The following is a 15544-nucleotide window of genomic DNA, read 5'->3' as shown; positions in this document are numbered from 1 at the left end:
GAATTCTTTCATCTCTGGGTGTGCGATATGATGATATTAGATCATGAATGATTTGAAGTTCTTGATCTGCAAAAGAGAGAAGATGGTATGGACAGACTGTGCCACATTCTATACACTATAGGTCTATGCCGACGCACCGCGGCTGACTCTCAGAGGAAACGCTGCATTCTCATAACAAGCCCACGACGCCCTGCACACACACTCACTGCAAGCAGGTAAAAATAAGTCGTTTTTAAACCTTTTAGGTTCGGGGTAGGGTGTCAAGTACAGTCTGCACTGCAAAGCGAATAGAGCTAATGTGACATCTCGTGACACTTCAAACCTTTATTTACACTGGTGGAACATCAAGGTTTACCTTGTTGTTTAATAACTGGCTTAAAACTAAACGTAATACTAAATAAATGTAGCCATGAGTGAGCGGTGAGTGGGAAAGGAGTATGGGATAACACAACAGGAGGGTTTCAAGGATGTCACAGGCTTTTGTGGTCGGCCGATCACGGACGGTGGCCCATCAATCGGAGCATCCCTAATCGTCTTCACTACTTCACAACAAAATTGTCAGTACTACTTGCTAACGTCAAGGCAAGAACAAGGTACGAAGCAAAGAGAGAATAAATAGGAGAATATTTATGGATTTAAAAAAATCTAAATTGACTTATACATTTTTTTTTTAATTTAAAAGAGGCTTTTTTTCACTAAAGTGAGGCAGGTAAAGGTCAAATGTGTACAATGGCCAGTTTCGACGGAGTCACTGGTGCACACGTCTGCACCTACACAGTATACGTCTGCATCTGCGTGTGACAGCAGGCGTAGCAGAGTGTCCATAGCTGGTGGTTTATGGCTGCCGAGCTCCGATTACACGGCTGCAGCTAGATGTGCGACCAGTCTGCTGCTTCTATCTGTCTTCTGTGTGACTGACTGAACAGACAAGCAGCCAATGGAGATGGCTCAGCCTGAGCCACTTGGCTTCGCTCCTGGAGATCTCGCAGGGAAGCGCACACATCATGATATTCACACCAGAAGACAGCGCACATTTCCTGACTGACCAGTTTGTGCTCATATATTTTCCATTAGCATTTAACGACAGGCTTTCTCGAACGTGAGGCCTTTAAATACTGAACAAGAAAGGAAATCCACCTGGAAATGGCGGCAGAATGAAGAGAGAAGATTTCTTTGATATAATATTCATCCTGCAATTACCTCACTGTGCTCGCCGTCATTGTCAGCAGTTGATAAACCCAGATTTATCCCGCTGATCCGAAAGAACATAACCTGAATCTATTGACTGCAGAATTACATTTTCACTTGTGCAGATAAAGACTCCCAGTGAGACACATCCGCTGTGATTCCCCGTCCTTTTCCCCCTAACACTCTAACAAGGTTGAATTTTACGTATACTTTAGGCTTTTGAAGTTTCTGTAATTAATTCAATTTGTTGTTTGTAGATAAAAACCTATAAATAACTGACTCATTAGCCATCCCAGCAGGGAGCAATTACGGGCTGGGAGTTTTGCTTACGGATTTTATCGCCGCGAATGAACCCGAAAGCTACATGACCACACTGAACACGATTGTTCCAAATGGGAAAGGCTACGCAGAATTCCCGACTTAGCAACAGGACTTAGGAAGCCGACATCCCGATATAGCTGCCTTATGTTGCTACTGTGAATTCGGGATGAAAAAATAAATATCTTGATAAATATTGTCATTTCGGCGATAATGATAATTATCACGATAAAAATACATTTTCATTCTATTCCATGTGTTGGACTGACTGCAGTCTCTCTTGAAACTGTTGAAACCTATTAGTGGAGTTTGTCTCCAACTTCATCATTTGTTTAACTAAGTGTAGAGATGAGAAATTCAATGTTTCACATCTCTGGTAGAACCCGGTTGTGTCTGACAAACTGCCAGCTTTGTTTAGGGGGTAAATTTAAATTTAACTGCTGTCCCCAATGTATCATGTCTCATTTTTACTTTAGGCATGAACCAGTCTGGCCACATTTCCTAGATGCTATTGAAGAAATATGAGAAATAATGCGAATAAATCATCATTTAGTCATATTCTATTCCCCAAATTATTATACAAACTGACAGTCCTTTGTCTTGTGTGATGAAAAACCTTTTCACAATTCTCTCACCTAAAATTTCATTGACACTTTGACCAAATCAGAATTTGTTGATGGTCCCTAACTGATGCCTGGTTATAGCATTAGCACTGCCGGTGTCAGTGGGAACACTAATCCGGGGAGAGGACGCCGCCGCCAATAGCGGAGTGGATGTCTGTCAAATATCCAGCTACTGTTTCGGCGAAGCTCCAGCGGAGCGGGAGACTCTACATGTGTTGATATGAACCAAGGCAGACAACCGCGTCAGAAAACCTATAAGGACCACTCCATCTAATAAAAGTAACACAGATCCAGAGACCAATGTCACTATCAAAAGTTTTCTGTATTTAAAATGAGTTTACATCTATGATAATGAAACAAAACTCTCCACAACTGTCACATGCCGGTGTCTGCTGTCACCACAGACTTTATCGTGAGACGCGAAACTCTCATCAGGGGGAATGTTTTTGGCCGTATACCGTGTACTATAGTTGTCACCCATCCCTACTGTGAATAAACACTTAAGTCAGCGAGGTACTGTTGGTTCTAGTGAGCTTCCTGAGACGGATCGATTTCCCACCAACACGCATGATGCACTAAGGATGTAAGAAGCAGGAGGTTACTGTACATTTTGTCATTATCAGTCATAAGCAAATCGTCTGGGTGGTGGGCTGCAGAAGAGCTTTAAATATCAAAGGGAAATAACATGAGACTGGAGACAATCAAATATCTCAGCAAAGTGATGAACAGCCCTAGTGGACCAACTGGTAACCATGGCGATGGAGGAAGTTACCGGCGATCTGCCTCTTGGTTTATTTCCGTGGATGTTGGTCCAAACTCATCACTCTGTTTAACTCATACAACTGTGTCAGTGCATTATTAAAAAGTACTCAGGCACAAGCTCGGGTCATTTTTTTTCCTTCCTGTGTATTTAAAAAAATGTTTCGCTATTTACCAAATGGAAGAAATACTTGCTACGAATGAGGTTCCTAAGTTGAGCACTGAATTGGAATTAACTGCTGGAGACATCCACAAGTTTCACATCAATTACCACGAGACAGATGACAATGGCATAAACATCAGTAATTCATCAACCAAATTTATGAAACGAATCACATCCACACACGACTAGAACATTTGTTTTAACCTCAGTTTGATTTGCTGTGTCGGTACTTCCCTCAGGACTTTAATCACAGGCACTATAGGAGTTCATATCCCTCAAAATGAAAAAAAAAAAAAAAAAGTATTAAAAAAGACATAAAGAAAGGACCAGAATTCTACAGTGAATTTACGTACAGGAGGCAAAATTAAAATATTTCCAGGTGGGTTTCAATATCATTTCAAGATACAGTAGACTTTATTAAAGTCTCTAAAGTAGTTTTTACATTTCCAAAAAGTAATCCCTGAACTCTGAACAAGTACCCAGGACAGGTCTGTTGCCGTTTACATTAGACTTGTCAAACTCAAGGTCCAGGGTCCAAGTCTGGTCTGGCTATTAAAACAGGCGAAGCACTCACTACCAAAACTAGATCATATGTTCATACCTTGACTTCCAAAAAAGTGTGTTCACGCTTTGACTGACGATTTTCTGGCAAGTTGAAACTCCATTGGAGAAGAATGGAAACATGTTTGAGCGGTGGTTAAGGAGAATTCTATCTTCTCGTAAACCTAAAAGTGGCTGATTATTTCCAGCTAAAAGAGGGAGGATAAATAAACAGCCACATTCAGCCAGCGACTTGGACTATGTCTCAAATTTTGAAACAACCCTCTTCCTCGCTTCATAACAATTATTTATTTATAACATTAACCCCATCAGTTTGGTGTCCAAAATAACAGCTGACCTCAAAATATGGACCAAGTGTTTTTCACTCCAGTTCATTTGGAGCTCTATGTAAAAGACATCATAACCACAGTGGGTTTGTTCTATCCACAGTGGAATAAAGCCGAGGCAGCATTTTATCATGTGCACATGCAGGTATTCTATCCAGAGAGCAAGAAGTGACAAGGAGGGGAGGCTGGGAGGGGAAATGAGGAAGAGTGGGGGGGGGGACGTGGTGGAGGTGCTGGAAGAGGAGCAGTGGGAATAAATGTTGTTAACATTATAGAGAAGTTCAACGCTGGTAGAAGGAAAGATATGAGCGGTAAAGTCCTGAAAACCAGGATTAAGAAAGAGTAGAAATGTAATGAGTGGATAAAAAAAGAGGACAAGATTAAACAGAGAGCAGGCTCAGGAGCTATTCACACGGCTGTAGGTGTGCAGGGGGCTGCGTGTGGAATTAGACCGAGCACTGTGGTGTAAAGTGATGAGGGAGTCTCTGAACCCTGATGTTGTTACACTCTGCTTCCACACCATCAGGATATATCTCCTCCAACCAGTCAATTCACTGTTTGTGTTTGAAGGGGCGAACCGATGGAGAAATAGAGTCGATGACAGCGGTGAGAAGCAGACGATACAAAGAGAGGAGGATAATGATGGAGGCAAGTTATCCTGCCGTGTGTGTTCACGCACGCTGCAGCGTATGTGTGGCTGATTGCATGTGAAAATGTGGATGAAAAACCAAGGCTTTAGGTTTTTAATCAGCCCCATCAGAGTTGCGTACGGGGACTGAGAGAAGCTTTCATGTAGTGGAAACACACACTATCGGTCTCACACTCACACAAAGCATTCCCTATGCCTTCTGTTCTAAATTTACACCAAACATGAGAACAGGAGGCTGGGGGAGGAGGCAAGGTAAAGGAGTGAGGAAAGACAGTTAAAAAAAGGTGGAGGGCAGAAGTGTGGAGTCAGTGGGTGGGTTGATGAGAAGAACACAGGGAGATGAGTGTGAAGGAAGCAGAGACGCAGAAGACTTGTCTAAGCCACTTTTGTATTCACATAATCACCTGAGTGAGGAAGTCGCTTTTTCTTCTGTCGACTATATTTTTTGCTTGATGGATTATAATAAAAATAACGGTGGTTCTCAAACTGAAATGAAGGACGGCAGGTGGAGATGCATCAAGCGCTGTATCTCCTGCCACACATGCAGATACCAGTGGATCGATATTGTCTGGGAATAAAAGTTATCGCACATGGCCGTCCGCAGAAGGAAGAGAGGGCAGATTTGATTTAGACGTCCGGCAGGAGAGATTGAGAGAGGAAGGGACTGCCAGAAAGCTGGAGAGGAGGGAGGACAGTGGTATATTAGTCAAGGTGTCCAGTCGGTGTATTGCCTGCTGTGCAATACCACCTCTTTGATTTACTTCGCAGAGTGACGAATGATAGCGGGGAGGAGACGGAGTGTAGCAGAGACCACGAGGGGAGGAGGGGAGCGCAGCCAACAAGCGTTTAGGCCAAATTAACGGCACCTCATAAATTAGACTGCCACGCCACAGTCATGGCAGGGGGCGTGTGGGGGGCAGTAAAGAAGCGTGGCAATGTGTACACAAACCTGTCGCCCTGATGCCTTTGGATGCTGGCGACCGTGTCTGCATGAGGAGTTAGGGTATCATTCTGTGAACGCCATGTCATGTCCATGACCAGTCAGTGATGCATGTGTGATGCACGTAAAGGCAGCGCTCAGTAAATACTGTAGCTTCGGGAAAACGTCATATGAACCCACGTACTGGAAGCATGACCAAACATATTCTACGCTGCAGGCGCTAGACAGTCATCCTGTTCCAGCAGGGTGAACTTGAAATTGCCGCGGAGATCATTGTTTGTTTATCATTATAAACATTGTGCACTTTAAACGCATTAATACAGTGCTATGTTGATCGCTCATGAGGCAATTCGAAGAAAACACTTGCAGTCTCACACTATCATCGTGAAAATATGGATATTCACCAGGTATCGTCACTCTAAATGAATGGATACGATGCACAGTGTTAGTACCTGGAGTGCTAACACTGCGCTAGGCGTCAGGTAGACAGTGACCTAGATGTGTTCAGCTTCCATGTTGGTTGTTTTGTTATTAGCCATTGGCTATTTTGCTTCTATTGACTACATAATGGTTTCTATTTTCATAGCTTTTATTATTATTATTATTTTTAAATAGTCATATTATTATGAAATTGTATTTAAATAATTTATATATTATTATAAATTTATTTATTTTATTTTTGAGTGGTGGCATTTCTGCATTATTTTCCAAACACAAGCAATACATTATTCTATGGTATGACCAACAACATCTGATAAAATCAACATGTAAACTCTTCTTCCCTGTAACATACACACACACTCACATATACTATGAAATGATGCATACGTCGATAAGAATGACATATCTTTATTTCACTTCATTAAACCGTGAAAATAAAAACCTTTAATCACTGTGCAATATTAGTATAATGTATTGGGTTCCGCGTTTATGCTGAGTATGACGCATCACCCCGACAAGACGTCAGTCGATGGAGAGCAAAGTAGATCCAGTACATTTTCTAATTCAGCACTGTATAGGTGCAGACTTTGAATCATGCTTTAGGTTGAATCATCACAGCGACAACGGAGCTGGTTGCATTTCATACGTGACGGACAACGAGGAAATGATCAAATGAAAGAGTGCGCATGTGAGACATGGGTCGGACAGTCCAGATAATCTTCCACTGTTGTAGAGCAGCTCCTGCTTGGTTGTCAGACTGGTGGAGCAGGTTGCCAGAGTTTTCTATTTCACAGTCTCGCCTCAGCAGGGTGGCGCGCTTTTTCCTTTCAAAATTGCAGCCTTTGCGATTTGAAAAGCATATTCTATTACACTGCAATGTCCATTTGAATTTCTTTTTGGGTACTGATACTTCATTCAAGACCCCTAAAAGATTCTAATACCAATCTTGGTGTAAGATTTCGACAAGAACCTCAGCCAAAGAACGGGGTCTTTGGAACAGTAATGGAATCTATTCTTGATCTACCTTGTTGAGAACTGAAATTTGAAGTTCATTCAGCAAGTCTCGTAAAGCAGGGTTGAAAACGTTCTGAGAAAAAAAGTGAAGTGTGTGACTTGTGCGATCCACAGTGGTCAGTTCAGCAATCCCTCCACCGCGTTTCGTGCTCCTCACCCTATAAATCCTCCCTAATACACACCCAAAGAAACATTTACTCTGCCAGCAGTGTTGCCACTTGCCCATGGCTATGTGATTACAGAGGGTCTTGACGGAGTGAGGAACTAATACGAACACACACGCACACACACACCCATCTTGGCCGTGCAGTTGATGCTGGGAGTGATTAAAGTGACGTGTGTCACCTGGCTGCTGCTCTATCTTAAATCAGGACAGTGAAGCTCAGATTGGGTATTGACTGGTCAGCAGAAGTCTCCATCCATCATGCTGAGAAACGATAGCACAAGAGGGGGGGGGGGCCTGAGGGGGTCGTATAGCACTGGCGCTGCTCAGCGGCTGACTGGGTGACATAAGGTTAGGGCTGGGGCATACGCTATCATTTATACAAGAAAGTAAGCAGCAGAGATGCCACTGGAAGGCAGATGTGGACCGGCACTCGCCGGCGGAGTCCACGATAGGATCGCGACTGACTTTCAGTCAAATGTAAGGCAGGAGTCGGAGCATGCGAGGCTTGCTCAGAGGTAAGAGGCTGGCAGCCATTCCAGCAGAGACAAGCACATGTACACACAGACGCATCACTCTGTCTTAAGGGCCTAAGCAGCATCTTTTGACTGTGTGCCTAATGATAATAAATGAGCCATCATGGATGTGTAGGGAGGCAGTAAGTCATCCTCCTCATCGACAGGAGGAAGACCGGGAGACCCAAGGTCACCCCACTGTCAGCATCACTCTCCCTAATGACTGCGTGTGTGCGCTCACATGCATACTTCATACACCTGATCATAGACGCCAGAGACTTGCGAACTGCACTGGAGGCTGCATTTGTCTTCAGGATAAAGCTGGCTTTTCCCAAACGCGCCTCACTTTCTGCCCCCGGACGTCATTTCTCACAAGTAGTGTCACTTGCAGGTGGAACAACTTTAATTCAGTTTAGCGCTTGTTGTGAAACATAAGCAGAGAGGTGATGTCATCCACCGCAGAATGGCATCCTCCTCACCCAAGGTTGCCAACGTGTACTTTTCAAGTTACTCAGTGTGAACCAAATACATGAAACATATTCATTCTGTTGGACATTATTAGTCTGGTGATTTCTCAGCTGGCTGTTTCATCTACGGCCCTGTCAGGGGAATTCCTTCTCTGAAGCTGCCGTGAGAAGAAAATGTTCCCCGTATGAAAGGAAAAAAATGCATATTTGTTGGAGAGAAATGGCATCTAAAGAGTGGAACGGGAAAGTGGAGCCTTCACTTTTTAGTGTGGGAATTCTTTTCACTCACACACATCCTTACATCATGCCAGAGTGCACCCTCGCACACACACACACACACACATATGCAGGTTGCAAGTTTGGACTGGGAGCTGCAGAAAGCTCATTTGCACCATATTGAAATGCATCTCAATTAAAGAGAAACACATCGAGGTGCCGAGGGAGGAGTGAGATGTGAGAGAATGGGGAGGGGAGGGAGAGGGTGTGAAAAAGATAGTGTGTGAGAGGATGAGAGTTATATTAGGGTGAAGGGGGGGGAGCTCAACTGTCTTTGGCAGGAGAAGAAGGATCCGGAAACTTCTTACATCTCTCCCTTGGATAAAAAAAAAAAAAACATCATTTAGATTTGGAGAGGGATATTGGAGGTATAACTGAAACCAAATCCGCTTTAACTTTGTTCCAAACTAGCACATAAGGCTCGTGGCTGCTAAACCGACATGATTCAGGGTCCATCTGTGGGCTGCGGCTTGTTATTAAAAACCCAAGGCCATGCTCAAAATTGGCACGCGGGAAGTTTGACTACATACTTTCGCTTAGTCCAAACCTGCATTGGCATTTTCACTTTGAACGCGTTTAATGCGCCGACATTATGTTTATAATTGATGTACCCAATTACATCTGTGAGAGCATGTTGTGTGTGTCGGAGATTGTCTGGGTTTAATAAAGAAAATAGATGACACACAATCTGTCACGTGGAACAAAATCTAAATTGGCTTTGGATGCCGCCGACATTTTTTATCGTCTCTGGCGTTCTTAATTAAGAGCGTGATGAAGCTGCCGTCCCACTGGTTTCACAGCGAAGGCTGGAATCTCGACTCCCGATCTGTCACACCACGCCTCTCCGCCGGCCGCTCTAACCTGCGTCTTCGCCTCCAGCTCACCAGACCCGCGCCTTCCGCGCGACGTGACCTACTCTTGACTGGTGGCTGTGTCGGCCCCATTACCATGACAATGTCCCCGCTAGTAAATGAGCTTCATCAGCGCTGATCCCGCCAGAATCATTAAGAAGGGACTAAATTAACACCAACACAGCGCCATTATTGTCTTAACTGCCATCCGCATCACCACGTCAGCACATCATCTGCAAATAGATCATCACATTTCTACCTGAGGACGAGGAACCACTGAGGCATCTGAGCTTTATTAAAAATCGCTCTCAAAACTCCTCGCGATCGAGACATATTTCACGTTGAGTAAGAGTCACTGGCTGAGGGCTGACAGAGACAGTCGAGGACAACATTATTTTGCCACTTTCTTGAAGTTTGTTGGTGAGTTTCACAATTTCCTAAATACCTCGCTTCATTCCAACTGCAAGATTAACACAAAAAAAATAGGAGTTTTTAAATTGCCACATCCTGCAGTGAGTAACAAGAGCGATTCAGGCTCACACCTGTCTTGCTTTGATGGAATTCTTAGTGGGAACATTGCATTTTTAAGAAATTGCACTGGAACAAAATTAAAAATGTTGTTCTGCAACCCCTAATTTTGCACGTACGTCATTTGCCTCGTATTTATTTGAATTAGAAGTAGGGCTGGACATTTCATCGGTTTGCAATCGTGGTCGCGTTTTTCGGCATCTGCGATCAAAGTAAATGTCGATATCTGAATTGACAGGGCCCAGAATGCTAACAAATGTTAGCATTTCTCTCCACCAAATTTGGACACAGAGTGAGTACATCTGATCTGTGCGACACTAAGTGGCCCACCCCGTCTGAACTGTATTGCAGATGCATGTCAGTAGGAATACCACGACTCTGGCTGAACATTTTGACCCCACATTTGTGCTCATGAATTCACAGGCGGTGTGTATGGCAGGAGGAAACAGGTACTGCTGTATTCACTCCAGTGACTGCACTCTAGTTAATCTTTGTTAAATATTCAATTCTTTACTTATTTTTATTAATAATAATATATTCCTATATGAAGTTTGGCTTTGAAATTAAAGCATGTCACACATTTTGTTAACGTAAAGGACTATTTTGTAAATAATTCACCCAAAAACTCTTGTAGAATTACGAAAGAAAATCATTAGTAAACTGTGGACAACAGTATCAGTATCATATTATCGATTTCGATTTCATGAAATAACTTTTATTTATTTTAAGGTAGGTAACATTTTAGCATTCAAAGTACGATTGCTATCATTTGTAAACAACCTCAAATAAGCTCAACGGCACAGCATCTTACTCACACAGGAAGAAAACAGGTTGACCGTATCAGATCATCTGTCTGTTTCATCAGTTTTGCCTGAAAATTCCAATGAAGTCTGTTTCAAGTTCTTTTGCAAACACACTGGCAAAAAATATTTCATAGTGGAGGTAATGACTGAGCATGAATCGCAATGAAAACTCTGCAGGTGAAGTCATTAAAATCCTAGGTATCATCTTTAATGGTCACCACAGTAAAGCCTATATCCCAGCCCAAAACTGTTTCCCACTCTTTTTCCTCTTCAGCTCGGACTTCTGAAGTTCCACAGCCACATTGGTGTGTATCTCCACCATCTTTACTGCCAGATCTTCCCCAACTCAGGACATGACCATTTTTATTAACCTATTGTCAACAGCAAGTCAAAGCCTTGCATGATGGGATGGTCAAGTACCCGTCTGAAAAAGCTTGTACTCAACACTTCGACTGATGAACCTCAACTCATGACGACAACAAAAACAGACCTTGCTCTGTGAGAGATCTTCCGGATGAGCTCTCTCCAGGAAGGACGCATTGATATTCTAACTTGCTCCCGGACTTAAGCACCATGTTCCAATGAAGAGCAAAGCTGTCGGGAAGAGGTCAGTCCTGACACCCAGCCACCTCAGGGGCTTCACCCTCAGGTTGAATTTGTTAAGTTCACCTTCTCCGACCTCCGACAGCTAAGGACTGACAACCTACAAGGCAGGAGGTGAGGAAGCCATGTGCTCTATCTAGTGCAAGTCTCTATTCAGCATCGCAACTATGTCAGCTTTGTTTAGAAGAAAGAAATGTGTCACATTTTCACCTATCTAACAGGTAGAATGTTGCGGGAAAGAGGAGCCATAAACAGGCCAAAGGTTGGTCCTTATTGAAGCTCAATTCATGACCCCTTTTGGAGTTCCTTGTTCTCCTCAGCAGTTTCATCTGCTCCGGTGCATTTCCTTTAATAAAACTTTTCTCTCCAAAGGAAGTTAGTCGTAAACCGACCATGATTTCAATGTTGCTGACAAATCACTCACAATCGAAAAGCTGAGATTAACAGAGTAAGGTGTGACAGCCTCGTACGCACACTTGGCGCTCAAGTGCGTCATTTAAAATGACTCAGTCAGACTCCGAAACGTAATAACTGCTCAGATTAGTCAGTCATTGGGGAAGAAACCAATACCTCGAGCTGATATTTCAGTTTCCACTTCCATTAGAACTTATATTTAAGCAGAAAATTGTGTGTATTTTAAAAAAAATGGATAAACATATTGTCTCAATGTTGTCTGAAGCATTTCTAAGACGAAATAAACCAGGGTTGTTGCTTCATTTGTCAATTTTCGACAATTTTTTTCTCAGATTTGAAGGCACGAACATCTGCTGCAACAGGACATGACTGCAAAAGATCTAAAAATTGTTTTAGGATAGTCAAAGACAACATTTTGCATTGATCAACTAAGAATTATAGTCTTCAATTCTTCATCCATCAGCACACAACAACCAGCCACAACACAGAAGTGGAAGCTAATTGGAACTCAATTTTACTGTGTAATTACATAAATGCACCCAAAATTTGGCATGAGTTATGTGTTTTTCAGTCATGATGGATTTGAATTATTGAAAATCATCAGTGGGAGATGGGTAGAGTGGTGCTGAAAACTTCAGAGGGCAGCTGCATTTTTTTGCCATTAAAACATGGAAACTGAAAATGTTAAATATCTACATCAAGACATGAATATTTGTGTGGACAAGTGATACTAGTCAAAACCTTCTGGAATGGGTGAAATATAAAATAAATGAATAAATCACCCCAAGCAGTTTTTACTCATTGACCATGTTGAGCCGACAGAAGCAAAAAAAAAGGGGTGTTAATGAAGGCAACTGAAGGCATGCGAAGAACCACAACCTGAGGAAGATAGAACTGTTTAAAGGCTGTGATGCATGATAGCTCTGCTACGGGGGCAACTGTTAAAACATATTTCAGCGTCTGGAGCTGTGGCTAACACAAAGTAAAAAGTCTAGAAGATTCATCTCTGGCTTTATCCCATAAAAGTGCCACAAGACAAAAACTGCTGTCCCGCGTTTCCCTTCACAGCACCTTGAAGCAGACTTGAATTTAAGTCAGTGTCATGTTTGGTCGATCCTCTTATCATATATCCCGCCTGTCTATAGTCACAATAAGCTTCTTTTAAATAAAACTCTGGCGGGTGACAAGCTTGAGGGCCCTGACAACTAAATATATAAATATATGGAGGAAAAACTGCTTACATTGGTGTTTCTTCCCGACAATTCTTTGAGTTAGCATAATCTCTGTGTCTTCTCTTTTTTTTTCTTCGCCCCCATCCTTGCATACACCAGTGAACAGACGCTGGTTTCTGACATGTCATGGCATTTTTTACTGTCTTGGTGAAGATTAAAAAAGAGAGTAGAATGTGCCTAACGAAAAAGTCATCTTTTATGGTCAGGAAAATGAAGATTATACATGTTATAGGGGCATCAAATAAGGAGACGGTGAAAAACCAGCAGTTCAATTAAGCAGTACAACATACGTGCCAAGTCGACTCTGTGAATATGATTGTCTTTTTTGCATCTTTGTGTTCTTGTTTCTGTTCCTGTTTATCATCCTGCGTGACATACATGTAGGACCAATGATGCAATCGTGTTGACTGATCTGCTGCCGTTCATTTCCACATACGTGGAATAGCTGACAGATCGATCATCAACAACTACATAAAAGTCCCCTTTGTAGAAAATGATTGTCCTTGTAACTCTTCACTCTAGTTTCTTGGTGTTTCCAAAGGTCAAAATGTCTCTTTTTTTGTGCGTGTGTCACACTTTTGAACACTGAGAGAGCTGCTCTCCGACAAGGAACGGATTTCTAGCTGGACTATAAGTGTGGAAAATATCCAAACACCAGCTCGATTTATGAGAATGAAAGTTTACACAACTGAAATGACCTAGCGGGGCACTCAGTCATGGCCTCGGAGACACCCAGCAGAAGCCTTTCAGCAGCAGTCTCTGAGGCACTGAGAGAGATTGAGGAGGATTTTAATGAAACTCTCTATTAGAGCAAATGTGGTAGCACATAACAAGACACTCAGCACTGGACGGCAAGTGGGAGGTGAGATTCTAACGGATGGTGTGTGGGAGAGTAATGTTTTTGGTTGGAGGAAGTGTGATGTCTCCATTCCAGACCAGCTTAATTGATAAACAGGAAAATCGCAGCGATACTTTCATAGATTTGTGCCTGGAGCCCTCATGAATTCATAATGGCCCTGACAACAATTGCACGGTTAGTAGTCGCTGCAATAACGCGACAGATAGCAGCCTTTAAAAGGCGCACTCTGGGTGAGTCACGCTGGTAAACGAACTGCACTTTCCCTTTGAAAAAAAAAAAAAAAGAATCGGAATATTGACTCACTTCATTGGTGACACTTCTAATGAAGTTACAGCGTGGAGGGAAAGACCCGAGGACAACTCTTGTTATCGCTTATTCGCATCACACAGTCGGTCTCCAACAGACCTCAGATCCACTACTTTTTCTCTCCGTATGTGCGAAGCGAGGAGCCGCTGGGATGAGTGTGTGTGTGTGTGTGTCTCTGCTCACCGATATATCCGGACTTGTGCTCGATGTACGGAGAATCCAGAGGAGTTCCTCGCCTTTCTTTGCCTCAAGTTGAAGACAGCGAGAAGACGCGCTCCCACAGTCCTGAGTCAACTGCGAAGAAGGGAGAGAAGAGGAATCAAACCACCAGCCCGGCGAAAGAGGAGAATTAAGTGGGTTGGTAATTGCGCACGTTTTACGCAATAATCCGGCGCTGAACCTTTTGTTTAAAGGGCGAGGAGGCTCGCAGAGGCGGTTTGGCGTCCCGGCAAAGCAGCGATTGTCAGATTTGACTTCAAACTGAAGCTGACGATGCGCACCCAGATAAGCTCCGGATAAAGAGAGAGGTGGAGGAAGCGCACGAGGGAGGAGGGAAGAGGAGGAAGGGAGGAGAGGGATCGGAGGTGCAGAAGCTCGAGACGGATTCCGTGAACAGAAAAGGGCCACTCCACTCAAACTTATGAAGTAGGTCAGAAATATGCGAGGCACCATCCCCGATTCCTCCTCTTATGACTCCATCTTTCACGCCGGAGCAGCTCAAAGTTAGCCACTCACGCCAGTGACTTGACACTAGTGGGTCTTGTTCTTGCATCCGAGTGGTAGCATTTCTTCAGGCAGCAAGTCCACCTCACCAGCAGACCTGGCGCCTCATCAAGACTCTCCCTAATGGAGTCCTCTCCAGCGAGCAGCAGACTCCTGAAGACTCTTCTCTTCTTCAGAGAAACGCTTCAGGGAGGGAGCTTGAAGGATCCGTCACTGAGTGGAGGAGGTGAACTTCATGACAAACCCTTCTCACATTCTATCATAGACTATGGCCAACGGAGAGGACTTTCTTTCAGTCAGACGCCTGTGTTGAGCTGGGTGTGTCAAACTCAAGGAGTGTGGGCCACATTTGGCCCCCCACATATGCTCCGTGTCCCAGAATGTACAAAACGTTTGGAGCATCTGAGCTTGAGTGGGACATGTATGGTGCACTGTAAATAAGAAACTCTCAATAGTGATCTGATACTTGTTTCATACTTTCCTGTATTTTGCACTAGATTTGTATCTAGTCCGGGTTTGGTACAGGTCAATTATTGACTACAAAATTACGTTTGTTTAGCTTTCAAGTGAGCCTGATCTTAACTTAAGCTGTATGTTTTTTTGTGATCACCTACACACAAAATTGTTCTCTCTGCTGCCTCTGGAGGCAGATGAACCAAAGTTGTGCTTTAAGAATGTAGTCGATGTCAGTGAGGCCTATGAAAGCGCCTGTGATACATACATCACATGCAGCCCATTTTAACGCCATGTCTCTACGTTCTCCTCAAGGTCATCCTCCATTATGGATCAGCGCGTAGCAGTGTTAAAACCACCACTGTATCA

General features: G+C 43.3%; 1 protein-coding gene across 28 annotated transcripts in view; it reads right to left on the bottom strand.

The window, feature by feature from the left end:
• Positions 1-14839, bottom strand: part of LOC128753618 (receptor-type tyrosine-protein phosphatase delta-like) — a 196526-nt gene extending 181687 nt beyond the window's left edge. For 13 of the 28 annotated variants that reach the window (XM_053855409.1, XM_053855408.1, XM_053855416.1 and 10 more), the window contains exons 1-2: positions 14373-14839; positions 14183-14293 (exon numbers count right to left, since the gene is read on the bottom strand). The gene's annotated coding sequence lies outside the window, so the exon portion shown is untranslated. The remainder of the gene's footprint in view (positions 1-14182; positions 14294-14372) is intronic. The other 15 variants (XM_053855428.1, XM_053855427.1, XM_053855436.1 and 12 more) reach the window with 4 other exon arrangements.
• Positions 14840-15544: the final 705 nt, after the last annotated feature.

The sequence above is a fragment of the Synchiropus splendidus genome, chromosome 2, assembly GCF_027744825.2.
Source record: "Synchiropus splendidus isolate RoL2022-P1 chromosome 2, RoL_Sspl_1.0, whole genome shotgun sequence".
In the NCBI taxonomy this organism is placed as follows: Eukaryota; Metazoa; Chordata; class Actinopteri; order Syngnathiformes; family Callionymidae; genus Synchiropus; species Synchiropus splendidus.
Note: the sequence above shows the minus strand (reverse complement) of the source record. Positions and strands in the feature narration are given on the sequence as shown.